This window comes from Oryctolagus cuniculus, chromosome 15 (assembly GCF_051225735.1).
Source record: "Oryctolagus cuniculus isolate XC-2025 breed Fujian yellow rabbit chromosome 15, ASM5122573v1, whole genome shotgun sequence".
Taxonomy (NCBI): Eukaryota; Metazoa; Chordata; class Mammalia; order Lagomorpha; family Leporidae; genus Oryctolagus; species Oryctolagus cuniculus.
This window is the reverse complement of record NC_142881.1, coordinates 11,218,089-11,233,544: the sequence shown is the minus strand read 5'-3', so window position 1 is coordinate 11,233,544 and position 15,456 is coordinate 11,218,089. Positions and strand designations below refer to the sequence as shown.

Sequence of the window (15,456 nt, the reverse complement as noted above, 5' to 3'; positions counted from 1 at the left end):
CCCAGTGCCAGTCCCAGGCATGCTCTGTCTGCCCTGCTGCACAGGCCTCTTGGGGAGCCAAGTAGGGCAGAGTTCACCGAGTAGCAAATTGAGTTCAGGTGATTCCCAAAGCTTGCAAATGGCAAAACAGGGCCTCAAAGCTTGCTCTCAAGACCATACGTCTTGTCTTTGGCTACGTGGGCTGCTCAGCCAAAACACTGCACACTGACGGGGGGGGGGGGGGGGGGAGCTTAAATGACACATTTATCTCGCCACAGTTCTGGAGCTGGAGGTCCAGGATCCAGGTGTCTTTGGGGTTGGCTACTGATGAGCTCGCTTTTCCTGGCCGTAGACCGCTTCCTCTTGCTGTGTCCTCACATGGCCGTTGCTCTGTCCTTGCAAGGACACTGGCCCTATCAGATGAGGCCCCACCCTATGACTTCACAGAACTGCAATCACCTCCCAAAGGCCCTGACTCAGCCACACAGGGCTGAGGGCTCCAGCATGTGAATTAGGGAGACCACGCCATCCACAACACACCCTGGGCCGTTCCCACTGTGTGGGGCCCCAGACATCACAGCAAGAGGTGGCTACTACTGAGCCGCAGAGGAGTCACGGCGGGGATGGGCTGGAGCTATCCAGAGAGGCTTCCTGGAGGAGAGGAGTGCGTACACGGTGGGCTAGGGTCGTACGGATTCACACTTAAGGGAATCTGGCCCGCTTACAGGGACCTCCACCTGCAAGTCTGCCCCCAGAAACTCAGACGAGCTATGGCTGTGTGCCAGAAGCCACTTCCTCTCCATGGATGTGGCACAAGTGGATCCCACCCCCACCCACCCCAGTCCCTTGGTTCAGCAAGGTGGCTGTAGGTTGTCGCCAGTGAGGTAGCACGTATGGGTCTGCAAGGCGGGAGATGTGGAAGCCCAGCTGGGCGGCACTGGACAGCAAGGGGCAGAAATGGAGCTGAGCATCTGTGCAGCCTCCCCTCAGCAGTGCCATCAGCAGATGGGGGCAGCCTGGCTGCTGGGGCAGATGAACTAAGGAGGCCTCTGCCGTGGGAGCCCGTGGCATGCCTTCACTCCCCTTCCTCCTCCACTGTCCCCTCTTCCTGTCACATTCCGCCAGGCTTAGCGAAGTATGTCTGCCCAGTGTCCGTGTCTCTGGAATGAGGGGGACATTCCCAGGCTCGGGGTGGGGGAGGGGGCACTCATGCAGCAGCAAGCATGAGGGGTCCTGTGAGGTCACAGTGGGTACCTGGCCGGAGGCGGCAGGAGGCTGAGGGCCTCTGCCCTTTAGGTAGAACTTCCTGTTTCTCACACTGCCTCTAGGGAGGTCACAGAGCCGGGCCCTGCCTGGAACTCCCTGTGAGCCTGCGCCCATCACTAGGGCCCAGAGCTGTCTTCAGCTTCTCTCTTTCTCTCTCTTAAAGATACATTTATTTATTTGAAAGGCAGAGTTACACAGAGAGAATGAGAGAAAGAGATCTTCCATCCACTGGTTCACTCCCCAAATGGCAGCAGGGCAGGGCAAAGTTAAGATCCAGGAGCCTCATCTGCTTCTCCCATGTGGGTGCAGGAGCCCAAACACTTGGGCCATCCTCCACTGCTCTCCCAGGAGTATTATCAGGGAGCTAGATAAAAAATGGAGCAGTTCGGCCAGCGCCGCAGCTCAATAGGCTAATCCTCCGCCTTGCGGCGCCGGCACACGGGGTTCTAGTCCCAGTCCGGGCGCCGGATTCTGTCCCGGTTGTCCCTCTTCCAGGCCAGCTCTCTGCTGTGGCCCGGGAGTACAGTGGAGGATGGCCCAAGTGCTTGGGCCCTGCACCCCATGGGAGACCAGGAGAAGCACCTGGCTCCTGGCTTTGTATCAGCGCAGTGCGCTGGCCGCAGCGGCGATTAGAGGGTGAACCAACAGTAAAGGAAGACCTTTCTCTCTGTCTCTCTCTCTCTCTCTCACTGTCCACTCTTCCTGTTAAAACAAACAAACAAACAAAAAAAAAAAATGGAGCAGTTAGAACTAGAATTGGTGCCTGTGTGTGATATAGGTATTGCAGGCGGCAGCTTAACCTTGGCCCCTTGGCTCCCCTTTTGTCCACCCCTCGCCCGGCACCTGCGCTCCTGTAGGCCACTGCCAGTGTATGGCAGGTGCTCTCTAGAGTCTAGGCCATCGCCTACCGAACACAGCTCCACAGGGAAGCCCTGGAGGCTGAGTGAAGAGGAGCCATGCTGTCCACTGCACCTGTCGCCCAAGCTCTGCCTCTTCCTCTGGGCATGCCCGGGGCCCTTTGTCCTAGGTCAGCCTCTGTTCCTGGGAGCACTGGGAATAAATCTTCCTGCTGAGGGAGGCCCCTGTGTGTTTCTGGGCCCTCATTGCTGCTGTGGTGGGAAACAGGTTTCCTTTGTACTGGAGGCACACACTACACCCTTCCCTTTCTCTCCCCAGGGTGAGTCCCTGGGACAGCAGAGGCCTCTGCGTGGGTTCTTGCCTCCTGAGTGGCACCATGGACTTCAGAGTCAAAAAGATCCCGCCCACTGTGGTGCATGCAGACCTTAGGCGAGCTACTTGCATTGCTCATGCCTTGGGCCCCTGTGTTGTGGGGCTGGGCCATGCTGTTCCCCTGTGATGGGCTTGGAGGGGAAGGAGCAGAGCAGAGACACCTGCAGCTCACGGTGGTGAGGGGGTGCCCGGTGGGGAGCCTGAGCAGAGACCTACTCAGGGGTCAGTGGGCAGCCTTGGCTGTCCTTCTCTTGCCTCCCCTGCTTTCTGATTAAAGCCATCCTCTCACTCAGTCATTCATTCACACCAGAATCCCACCCTGAGTGGCTGGGCTGGGTCTTGCCCTCTGCGGTGCGGTTGAAAGGGCACGGGCTAGAGAAGTGAATCAAGCAAGTGGCTTCAAAGGGCCACTTTTTTTTTCTTTTTCCTTTTAAAGATTATTTATTTGAAAGGCAGAATTACAGAGAGCAGAAGCACAAAGAGAGAGAGAGAGAGAGAGAGAGAGAGCGCTTCCATCTGCTGGTTTACTCCTCAAATGGCTGCAATGGCCAGAGACAGAGCTAGGCCAATCTGAAGCCAGGAGCCAGGAGCTTCTTCCAGGTCTCCCATGCGGGTAGAGGGACCCAAGGACTTGGGCCATCTTATACTGCTTTCCCAGGCCACAGCAGAGAGCTGGATTGGCAGTAGAACAGCTGGTACTCGAAGTGGTGCCCATATAGGATGCCAGTGCTGCGGGCGGAGGCTTTACCTGCTACGCCACAGCGCTTGCCCCTCGAAGGGCCACTTCTCTGAGTGCAAGACCTGAGAAGCCCTGGTGAGGCCCCTGCTGAGCTCTGAGGGGATCCAGAGCTGAAAGGTAGCCTGACTTCTGGCAGCCCCACCTGCAGGCTGTTCTCTGAGCTCTGTGTGCTTTGGACACTGAGATGCTACAAGATGGAAAGACGACCTTTTTAAAAAAATATGTCAGCTCTTAGCATCCTTGTGACAATCATGTTTAACCTGGGCCTTATCAGGGCCTGTCCGGTTGTCTGTGCCCTTAAGTGTGACCATACCACTGTGCTTCCCAGCCCTTGGGCGTGGAGGTGGGGTCATCCCAGGTGCTGCGTGGCCAGCTGAGGGTTGCCTCTTGCCCGTGTCCCTGGGAGAAGCTGAGGACACGGGCGCCCAAGTGACCTGGCAGGGGCCAGGACAAGGGCAGTCTTACACAACTCTTGCATCTTAGGAAAACAGATGTGATTCCTAAAGTATTGCCTTGAGTTCCTGGAATCAGGGTGTTTATTTTCTGTAATATACAGCAAAAAGGGTTCTGTTGACTTCAGAATCTTCCAGCATCTAAACTGGAACTCTGACTCGAATGTTTTCTCAACACGGATTAGCCAGGACATCGCAGGGAAGGCAGACGAAATAGCGTTCCGTGGAGAGGAGACCTGTGCTGCATCCCAGGTCACCATCTCCAGAACTGAACGCGAGCTTTTGGAGATTTGAGGACCGTAATTCCACGACGGGAGAGACTGCTCCGTTTGCTAATGTGCAGGGGCTATCCGAGGAGTGTGGGACCCTGGTGCCTCATCACAGCGCCATGGGTCAGGTCGGGAAGTCGGTGAGTAATTGTGTTCGAGGCCCCTGCGTGGCCAAGAAGCACCTGACTCCCAGTGGCAGCCGCGCTGCTCCAGTGAACCCCTACCTGCTCAGACTCTGACCTGGTGGGCACGTGAACAGGGTGGATGTCAGGGACTGGGGCAAGAACGGCAAGTGGCTGCTGCTTAGAACAACAGTGGCTGGGTGCAGTGTTTCCCAAGGGCCCGCGGTGTGCCGGGCTCTGTGCTAATGTCCTGATTGATCTGTCTCTTTGGGGGGCGGTTCTTAGGGAAGGTCACACAGTGAGAATGCAGTTCTGTCAGCAGGCTGCGGGTTCAGCGGCTGGAACCTGACCCAGACTAACAGTGTTTGAAGTAAGGTGGAAGCATATTTCTCCCTCAGGGAGCAGTGCTGGCCTTGGGGCCTGGGGCCGCTGAGGAACTGACCACATGCTCCGTTTCCCGGCCCAAGGATGTTGCCTTTATTGGTGTGGCCCAAGCTAAGACCTCACCGTACCTGCACCCTGGGGTCAGAAGGGGAGAAGGAAGGAAGGGGTGCATACCCTGTTCTTTCAAGGGCACAACCGAGAACTAACATGGACCCATGGTTTCTGTTCCCGCTCCTTTGGCCAAAGCTTGGTCACGTTGGCCATACCTGCCTGAAGAGGAAGCTGGGAAATGTGTCTGTTTTGCGCGGTCAGGTATCCAGCTCTGTTACTTTAAAAAATGCCATGAACAGCTTTGGGTGACAACCAGTTGTTTCTGCCCCAGAGGAGAGGCTGGGATTTAAGTCCTGGTGGTCTATGGCTGTGCCCCTCTTTTCTTTACTACTTCCTCCCAGCAGAGTTCTAGGTCAGCATCAAGGAAGAGTCCGAAACTAGACTGAGCTCTTTGGAAAGCGGTGGTGGGTCTTTCTGCTGACGATTTGATCTGGGTCCAGCATTGTTTAGAGCACAAAGTAGCTGCTCGATAAATCAGTCTTGAAGGAGGGAGCTGGCCTGCCAGTTCCAACCGCAGCTCAGTGAGCTGAGCCCGCCTGAAGGTTCACCTGGGAGTGTGCTGGAAACAGAAGTGACCCCAGTTGGAAGGCAGCTCCACAATGGCTTAGACCATAGCTGTGGGGTATCCTGTGGACTCCCCTGGTTTAACCCCAACTGTGAAAGATGCCTGTGATCTGTGCTTCCGGAATGGAAATTGGATTTCAAACTACCTTTTGGGAGGGACTGGAGGCACCAAGCGTTTTCTCTCCTGGCGGGGTTGCTCGAGCTATGCTGTGGACATCCCCGACTCAGGGCCAGCTCTGTCATCTGCAGGACCCCGTCTGCCAGGAGGGCCCTCTGCCTCCCTCTCACTGTGCCCCTCTGCCCCCACTGGCGGGTGCTGACTCATCTCGTACAAAATGCAGTCACGGCCTGGCTGCTCCGCGTGCAGGGCCCCCTTACAAGTCCCCAGGGGGCTTTCCAAGGCAGCGTGCTGGGTACGGGGCGCTTGGAGAGTGCCTGTCCCTGCGGTTATGTTTTCTGAGCAAATTCTCCCCAGGCAGGTGTTCAGCAGGAAAAATAAGTAAGCCTTGGAGGTATCCATTTGGAATTTTTCAATCATCTGAGCATTGTTGTTGGAAGGAGGAGTTAGAACAAGCAGCCACTGTGGGCCACTTCGGTAGACCAGTTAGACACTTAGACCCGGGGCTTCTGCCGGTCTTGTTCTTTGATTGTCCCAGTCTTTCCTTTGCCCCAGCCGCCTTGTGCTCAGTGACTGAGCAGTAAGCCTCCTAGCGTTCCCCTGAGTTAAATATCTGTTTAAAAGCCTGCTTCGAGCCTGGCAGTCAGCGGGGAGAGACGAAGTGTTAACCGAGAGCCGCGCCCCAGGCTGCGGCGGATCTTCTGAGGTCCAGACGGTTAGGGGCTACGTGGGGCTCTTGAGAAAGAAAGAAGCCAAGGAAAGTACATGTTTTAGGTATCCTATTCTGTGCTTGCATCGCCGAGAAAGCTGTAGTTTAAAATAAGTGGTATTTGGCAAGAAGTGCTAGTGCATGCTGACAAATTGATTGTGCTCTTTCACTTAGATAAAAATGAAAATGCATGAGGCAATTTGCTTGTGCTCCAGTGGTGGGTGATTAACAGCGTCTGCTGGGCTGCAGGCGGAGACGGCCCTGGAGGACACCTGCAGGGTGGGGCTCCCCGGCCTGGGGCTGACAGAAGCAGCTGTCTTCAAAATGCCGGGTCCCTCCAGGGAGTTTGGAAGGCCTGCCGGGTCTCTGTACCAGGCCTCGGCAGTGGGACCCTTGGGTGAGTGTCTTTAGACTTTAATAAAGCTCTCCTCTTGGCCCCTCCCTGCTCTCATGACCCCTGGCTTTGGGGCGGCTGGGAGGAGGCCAGGCATAGCCCTGGGGTGATGAACAAGGCAGAACGCTGCCCGCTTGGGCCTCAGTTTCCCAGCAGGAAGCCGAGGGCGTGGACCTGTGTTCCTTTGGGTTTTCCGTGAGGCCTGCCACCATGTTGCCCCAGCATGCCCTTCCTGCAGCATTGCCATTACTGGGCATTGGAGGACAAGGACGTCACTGTCGAGAAAGGGCTCGTTTCCTGTGCCCAGAGAGAAATCTGGAAACAAGTATGCTAGCCATTGATTCCATGAGTCGTTAATTTACTCATTCATTTGCTCCCCAAATGTCACTGTGCACCGGCCTTGGGCCAGGCTCTGTGCTAGGCGCCGGGATGCGCAGGGAATAAGACAGCCCAGCCCGCCCTGCTTGCTCCCCGGCGGCTCCAGCCCTGTTTGGACTCCTGTCTTGTTAGCTTAAGGTCCTGTGGCCTCCGTGTAGGTCCCAGCACAGGAATGTGCTGTGAAACGCAGTTCCAACACCCTGTTAAAGCCAAGCATTTACTTCTGGACACTAGGGACTTGAAAATTTTCCCTTAAAGGAGCAACGGATTTGTTTTGACAAAAGAAGCGTAAACAGGATCCCAGTGAATAACTTTTCTCATGACTGCTCCTGCTTTAATCAATCGTATATTTATTGGTGACCTCCTGAGTGTCTAGACTGTCCCAGGCTCCACAGCGGAGGCACAGAGGTGGCCATAGAGAGAGAGAATTTACAACTCCACTGAGGAGCAAGGCTAGCTCCCAGAGGCATGCGACAGCACGCAAGTGACACAATCACATGTGACGCAGGCCACAGAGCTCAGGAGCTCAGGCAGGGGAGGGGGCCGGTGTACTCGGGCCCAGCTTTCTGAGTTAGCCAGAGGAGCAGAGGAGGGCATTGTCCTCTGGGTAATCTCCTGGGTCAGCCCACCATGCGTGAGGACGGCCAGCTGATAGTCAGCCCGGGCTGCCATGCTTCCCCCGCCTCGGCTGCTCCAGGCTCAGAGGGTAGAGCAGCCAGCGGGGACTGAAGAGGCCATCAGAACGTCCTGCTACTGGAGACCCTTGTGCTCCCGGGCCCTGGGAGGTGGCCACAAGTGCCACTGGTGTGGTGCCACCCACCTCGGGCTCCCAAGTTCTTGTCTGGGATCCCCAGGAGCAAAAAGATGTGCAGCAGTGATTGTTCTGCCAACAAGAGCTGAGTTCAGACACCAGCTCTGCCTCCTGTTTGCTCTGGGGCCTGGTACCCCTTCCTCCTCTGCCCCTCATGGACAGGAATCTGGAAGTCAGGTTGGTAACGACGCCTGTGGCACAGGGCTGTTGTGTGAGGCGCCCGGCACAGTGCGGTGCCTGCATGGTCAGCGCCCACCCATCACATTGGCTGCAGTTGTCTCGTGATTATTGTTGTTATTATTGCTACTGAGGGGCTGGTGCCATGGCTCACTGGGTTAATCCTCTGCCTGCGGAGCCAGCATCCCATATGGGCACCAGTTCTAGTCCTGGTGGCTCCTCTTCCAGTCCAGCTCTCTGCTGTGGCCCGGGAGGGCAGTGGAGGATGGCTCAAGTGCTTGGGCCCTGCACCTGCATGGGAGACCAGGAGGAAGCACCTGGCTCCTGCCTTCGGATCAGCGCAGCACCGGCCGTGGCGGCCATTTGGGGGATGAACCAATGGAAGGAAGACCTTTCTCTCTCTCTCTCTCTCTCTCTCACTGTCTATAACTCTACCTGTCAAACAAATAAAATTAAAATAAATAAATAAAAATAAAAAAGTATTACTACTGTTGTTCCACATCAGATGGCAAAATGGCCAGGACCCTGTCTGACCCAAAGCTGGAAACCAGCTTTGCCAAACTTTCTGAAAGTCAGCTCTGCCAGGCTCCACAAAAATCCACATCCAAGACCCTGACCCCCCTGAGCTTTTGCTCTGCTAAGCAAGCTCTTACGCCGGCCTCACTTCCCCTGTGTTCCACGCTGAAGCCCCACACCTCCCCTGTCCTTTCCGTGCCTCAGGCACAGGGTGAGCTCCGTGTACTGTGAGTGCACTCATCTCTTCCTTCCTGGGCACTGAACCCAGTCGTCCTGCATCTGAGGCCAGGCTGAGCAGGAGGCTGGATGGACGGAGTTGCCCCTGGCTTGGCTTTGAATACCAAAGACCAGGTTCCAGCCCCCACCCCCCCACTCCACTCTCTGTTCCTTGGCAACAAAGGCGGGGTGTGGTCATGGGTTGCCGGGGGAGCTGGAGGCCTGTCTGAGAGACCACCCCAGCAGCAAAGGAACCACCTCCAGACCTCTGTCCTCTGCCTCCCTAGAGTGAGGACCACAGGGCAGTGCAGCAGGAAGATGGGCTTGGTCTCAAAACAGGCATGAGTGTGCTGAGACCCAGCACCAGACCCTGAGCAGGCAGTGCTCCCTGGCCCCGGGGCGCAGACGGGGGTTGGCTGAGGCTTTGGTGGGGAGCACGTTGGGAGAATCGGGAGTGTAGGGGGGCTTCAGACCTGAGACGTCAGGACTTCAGGAGACTGGCAGTTACCTCACCTCCCTGGATTTTCCCATCTTAAGCCACTTTCGGCGTGCACAGCTGGGACTCTCTCCAGACCTTGACCAGCGGCCTGGGAAGAGGCAGGGCCACCTTGTCAAGGCTGCGCCCTGGCCTGGGGCTCCTGAGTCCTATGCTTTATTAGTGCATAGCTTTGGCTGGAGCCAGGCCCGAGTGCTGGCTTCCCTCCCTGCTGTCTATCCTTGGCAGGAAGGATGGGTCAGGCGTTGACCCTTGCATGAAGGGTCATCCAAAATGCACTTGAAAGGAACTGAGGCACTGCCAAGGGGCCTGACCACCCCTGGGCTCTGCAAAGAACTGTAGCAGGGCTGAGTCACAAGCCCTGGTCCTCCTTGCCCCAGGCCATCAGACACTGCCTTTAAGTTTGTGCTGGTGTTGTCCCAGCTCTGTGGCTACAGTGCATGGTGCACCAGGAAGGCAGCCGAGCAAGTTTAAACGCCCTGGTGTTGACGAGCTCTGCGTGGGGCTCTGATGCTGGAGACAGCCCTGTACCATCTCAGGCCCCTGCTCCCACCAGCTCCCAGCCTCCCTCTGGAGGCACCAGGGTGGAAAGAGGGAGACAGCATTGATCTCCTCCCTTGTTTACCAGCTCCTTCCCATAAAAGGGGAAACGAAGGTTTGGAGAGAAGTTTGATGGGGCTGAGATCACACAGGGCCCAAGGTAGAGCAGAAAGCAGCGAGCCAGGCAGGGGCCCAGGGCTCGGGCCACCGGGCTCCTTGGGTCTGGGCTGATGCAGCTGCTGGCCTAGGCCTTTGTGTGGTTGAGCAGAAGCAACCTTTCACTCCCAGTGGCTGCAGGGAAACTTCTTTTCTGGCACGCTGACCACAGAGCTGTGTTGAGGGAACGTGGGTCTGAGACTTCTGTGGCCAGATTGGAAGCCGGTAGACTTAGTTGTTCCTTTATTTGTTCACTCATTCATTTGTTTTGCAGATACACCTGAGCTCCTGCTTGGGCCAGGCCCTATTGCAGGTGCTGGGATAGAGCAGTGGCTGAGGCCTCACAGTTAGCAGTGTTGGCCTCCCCGAGGGAGCTTTGAACAAATACTGAGCTCCTGCCCTGGGTAGGGGTGGGGAGTCTGGGGTGGCTGGGAGGTTTCCACTCGAAACTGCCTGCGTCTGCATAGAAGTCTGTCTTCAAGAAGATAGCCCCTGTGGAGAGAATGTGCTCGTAAGTGATGGCATTTCCAGGAAGGTTGCAAGCAGAGCACAAGCAAGGGAGGCCCTGGGCCACCAGGACGGGAGAGAGTTGTAGTCACCCTGGGGCCAGTGGTCCCTGTGCGCGGCAGGCCACACAGGACAAAGCACAGAGCTCCCGTGCGCCACTGTCCACGCAGGGTCACAGCCCTTTGCTTTCCAGGTTTGCCAGTGATTTTGCAGCTGCGCTTTTACATTAGTCGTTTCCTCCTCGTTTGGACATCTACAAAAATAGAAACCAGGCCAAGGCGCGCACGGCCATGCTTCCTCTGCACCGGCATGAGGATCCAGCATGGCCGCCGTCCCGGTGTCTTTCCTGGACATGGTTCTACGTGGCGGTCTTGGGCTCCTGGTGCGGGCACACAGGGGAGGGCTTGCAGTCACAGACCCCTGACCTTGCAGGCAGAGCACCGGGCTTTGGGCTGAGTGCTGGGGCTTTGTGTTCAGACCTGGCCAGTAGGGAAGCCAGGCCTAGAACCTGGGCCTACCTCTGCCCACTCCTGCCACCATTCCAGATCCCTTCCAGCTACTGCCTGCACAGCACCTGGGTCTGCCTGCTGGGGGCCCTGGCCAAGGCCTCGGTCTGCCCTGCATCACCCAGCTTCCATTTACCCGCCCAGCTCTGCATCCCACTCTCAACTGAAAGAACCTCTCTCAGTTCTTTGCTTTTCCTTGGCCTTGAGGACAAGGGGAGAGGCCTCTGCTGGACTCTGGGGACCCTGTGGTTGTCCAGAGGACACTGTGGTGGTGCACATGGCCATGTCCTGTCTACTCTGCACCCAGCCCTTTGCCCCAGGCCCGCCCCGCCCCAGGCCTGCCCCTGATGGGTTCAAGCCCAGAACCTGGGCCCTCATCACAGACAGAGCTGGCAGGGGCTGCACCCTGCAGCCCAGTGTGGTGACATGTGGCTTTTCCAAGCGCCTTTGTGAGACCTGGGCATAGAGACCCAGAACAAGCTGAAGACATTGAGTAAAACCTGAGACCAGAGAGAAGGGGCAAGGGGCACAGGAAGCTGGGGCCAGGTTGGGTGTGTTTGTGTAGTATGCCCCGTGTCGTCTTGGATTCACAGAAAAGCAGCTCTCTTGAAGTAACAGGAGCACACTCAGCCGCAGCTGGCCCCGCACCAAATGCTTCCCTAACCCCCTTCCTTGCCCAGGCGGGCGGTGAGGAATGGCCGGTGGCCATGATGCTATCTCGCAGGCCAGCGTCACGGAGTTCTTTCCTCGGAGCAAATGCCCGGTTGTTTTCTCCAGCTCTGGCAGGACTTTTTAAGAGAAAGCTGACTCCAGACCAGTTCTCGCGTGCATTGTTTCAGACCTGGAATTCGCCAGAGCGGAGGGTGCACGCCTCCGTCTGAGCTGGCCCCTCCCATCTGCTTCCTAAATGGTTTTCCTATCTCCCAGGAGCCAGCCCCCGAGCCCTGCCCCACAACCTGGCATTTTCGGACACCAAGGTTACATGAAAGAAAAGAGAGCTGAAGTTGGTAGAGCGGCGGCTCCCAGAGTCACTGTCAGAGGGCACCCCCCCCCAACATGTGGTTTTACTTCCAGGGGCTCTGGTGTTAGCATTTCCATTTCCTCAGGAAACGCGGTTCTTTCTTGCACTGGATTCTGTCATGGAAGGCGGGTTTCCCTTGGCCCAAGTCCAAGGAGTGCCTGCGGCAACAATGCAAACAGTCCCAAGTGGGTTCCATTCACCACCTCCTCCCCGCCTTCCTGGGGCTGCAGAATCCTGTGGCCATCAGGGGACCTCCGCTGCCTTGTGCTGGGAGAAAGCTGGGTGCCCTCCAAGTGTCCACACGCCACAGGCTCCTAATTAAGAAAGTATGTTCCCGCTTCATGTCACGGGGAAGGAATGAAAACAATGACAGCATTTATTTACCTCTGCTATCAGAATCTTGCCTGTGACAGAGTCTATTGGGGGTTACATGTCTTGAAGGAATTGGCTGGGGTTTGAGGTTTTGACCTCCAGTAGTGCCTGTCAGGACACGTGGCTTTTTCCCTAGAGGGTGCCCTGTCCCGGTGCCCTCCCAGAGCCTGGAGGGACAGCAGAGCAAACTTTGCCACCTTTGGTGCAGCTGGGAGGTCAAGTCCCCTTTCCTGGCTACGTCCCATTTCCTTTCTGACTCTCTAGAGGAGTGAAAGCCGTCATTTCTGGAGTCTAGGTCTGTTCAAATGGCTGCTGTTTATGAAGCACATACTGTGCACTCAGACTGGGCTAGGGGCTCACGTACGCTCTTGCAAGTCCTTGGTAGCCATGGGCTAATGCTCATTGCCCATTGGGTATGGGAGGCAGCTAGGCCTCAGGCAGAGGGACTGACCCAAGATTGCATTGCCACACAGACCTGCTCAGCCGTGGATGGCACTCTTGCCACTCAGAGCTGGATAATTCTGTGTTTTTGGGACGGGCTGCCCAGCCGCCTCCCTGGCCTCTATCCACTCCATGTCGGTAGTAACCCCCAGCTGAGACAACCAAAAATGTCTAAAGGCACAGCCAGTATTGACCCAGTTGTGGGCCTTCGAGCGGAGGACAGAGGTAGGATTCAGACCCACGCCTGTGCAGGCTCTGGATGAGACCACGTCTGGGCAAGGCAGCCCTGCCTGTCTCCGGGATGCAGGCAGTGTGGGCCAAGCTCTGTTGTTCCTGAGATGCTGCACTGATCAGACCTTCCAGAGTCTCCGTGAAGGCCCAGCATCGTGGTGGAAGCAGAGGACAGGAATTCCTCACCAGGGCTGCCGCAGCTGGTGGTGGCGACTGTGTGGTGGAGCGTTTCACTGCTTGCTCAGGCCTAGGATGCAGGTTCTCACTTGTAGTCTCCCAGATACTCTTTGAACCCGAAGGGCTTATTAGTCAGCACATTTTTGGCTGCAAGTGACTGAAACCCAAATCAAAGTAGCTTAAGGATCAAAGGAAATCTCTCGGTTTGTGGAACTGGAAAGTCCAGGGGAAGATCACATGCTTCAGGTATAGCTGGATCCAGGACTCACACGTCATCAGGATAGCACTCCTGTGCTGGCCACTTCATTCTCTGGCAGGTCTTCCACATGACCACAAGGTAGCCACCAACAACTCCAGGCTTATATGGTCTTAAGAATTTAAGACTTAGGAGAAAGAAAAAGTGACTTTCTTTAGAGTGCCAATAAAAGTCCAAGATTGTGCCAATAAAAAGTGGGGCGGGGGAATCTGCATACCCACTGGTCTCCCAGGCAACGCGGATGTGGCCACACTTGGAGCAATGCCATTCTTGAGTGAGTCAGCCACTAGGGTTTTCCTGTTTTATAGGTGAAGAAACAAGCTCAGAGAACTCAGGTGACTTGCCTTCAGTTTTCTGTGTTCTATTTTCCTGAGTGCCAGTAAAAGATTCAGACTGCCGAGGCCTGGGTCCTGTGCCTACCTCTGAGGCCTGTTTGGGCCTCACTCAAACAATTATTGCAGATAGAGAAAGGGGTGGCTTTCCTAAGGAAGGGATATTAATACTGAAAATGGGACGTGTTTGATGATGCAGAGTTGCTTGGGATGCCTGGACCCCATCTTGGAGCACCTGGGTTCAAGTCCCAGTTTGGCTCCCAACTCTCGCTCCCTGCTAGTGTGCACTGTGGGGAGCAGCAGGTTAGCACTTGAGTCCCTGCCACCCATGTGGGAGACCTGGATGGGGCTTCTGGCTCCTGGCTTGGGCCTGGCCCAGCCCTGGCCATTGTGGGCATTTGGGGAATGAACCAGAGGATGGGAGACCTCTGTCTTTGTACCTTTCAAATAAATGGAAAATTCAAAACCACAACTTGTGTTTCCAGAGCGGGCCCACCCCAACAGCTTTTCTGCTCCCAAGCAGGGTTGGGAGACTGGTCTCCTTCAGCAGCTCACGGGGCCTTGGCTGTTGTCAGACCTGCGTGGGAAGGCATGGGTGGTGTGGCCTTCACAGAAGTGGCAGTCTGTGACAGCTACATGTTGTAGCGACCGGTCCTGTCCCATAGAAGGTTGGGAAGGCGCTGCTGTAAACTGGAGAGTCTGAATTTCCACCAGTCCCCTGATGCCACGGACCCCCACACTTGAGCAAAGCCATTCTGGAGTGAGGCAACAGTTAGGATTTTCTTATTTTATAGATGAGGAACCAAGCTCAGAGAGCCGAGGTGACTGACCTTAAACTTTCTTCCTTTGCTTTGCTCCGCTTTTTGAAGCACTAGTGCTTACCTACAGGAAAATTCGCCAACTTTAAGCATACAGCTCAATGACTTTTGGCAAACAGATACAGGCATTCAACCACGACCATCTTAACCTAGAGCATTTTCGTCTCCCCAGGAAGTTTCCTCCTCAACCCTACCCCTACACCCAGCCTCTGGGCTGATTTCTGTCGCTCTTGGCTTGCTTTTTCTAGAACGTCAGATGAGTGAACTCAGCAGTTGCATGAGTCTTGTGTGTCTGGTCCTTTGACTTGGCGTGATGCTTTGGAGAGTATCCATGTGGTGTGTGTTGACCGTGTGCGCCTTTCTGATGCTGAGTGATGTCTGAGGCATGACTACGCCACTGTCTGAAATTCCTGCCTACCTGGTGACAGACATTTAGGTTCTTTCCAGAGAGCACTTGACTTTGGAGGGTCTGGACTCATGCAGGAATGAGCCTGGGTTTTTTTTTTTTTTTTAATATTTATTTATTTGAAAGAGTAACAAAGAGGCAGAGGCAGAGAGAGGAAGTCTTCCATCTGCTCGTTCACTCCCCAAATGGCCACAATAGTCAAAGCGGGGCCAATCCAAGGCCGGGTGCCAGGAGTTTCTTCCAGGTCTCCCACATGGACCAGGAGCCCAAGCACTTGGGCCATCATCTACTGCTTTCCCAGGCCATAGCAGAGAGCTGGGTCAGAAGTGGAACAGCCGTTCTCAGACCAGTGCCCATGTGGGATGCCGGCACAGCAGGGAGCAGCTTTACCTGCTATGCCTCAGTGCCGGCCCCCAGCCTGCGTTTTCTGATTTTACTCCTGGCTCCCTCTGCCACTGATCACAGCAGCACATGATGGCAACTGCTTCAGCAGCCCGAAGGCTCCTCCCTGGTCCTCTCCAGGCAGCCGCGGGGTCCCTGCCCCAGGAAGGCAGCAGGCTGTGGCGGAGCAGCTGGGTCACCATCTCCTTGTATAGGGCGGGAGGCCTAGGGCCCAGGAAAAGAGAGAGACTGTGCAGAGCAGGGGCCAGGCCCTGTGCTTGTCTTACCAGACCACAGCCGTGCCTGGGGACAGTGTATGTGTTGTCTGGGGAGGCCTTTGCTACAGCAGTTGAATCATGTGAGAGACCCTGTGACCCTCCG

The 15,456-nt window shown here is 55.9% G+C and overlaps 1 protein-coding gene across 3 annotated transcripts in view; it reads left to right on the top strand.

Moving 5' to 3' along the window:
- GRK5 (G protein-coupled receptor kinase 5) overlaps positions 1–15,456 on the top strand; it is a 207,901-nt gene that overhangs the window by 127,674 nt on the left and 64,771 nt on the right. The window contains exon 1 of one of the 3 annotated variants that reach the window (XM_089314238.1): positions 3,886–4,075. The exons of the other annotated variants lie outside the window; for them this stretch is intronic. The gene's annotated coding sequence lies outside the window, so the exon portion shown is untranslated. Of the gene's footprint in view, positions 1–3,885; positions 4,076–15,456 lie in introns of those variants that run through there. 3 annotated transcript variants of the gene reach the window in all.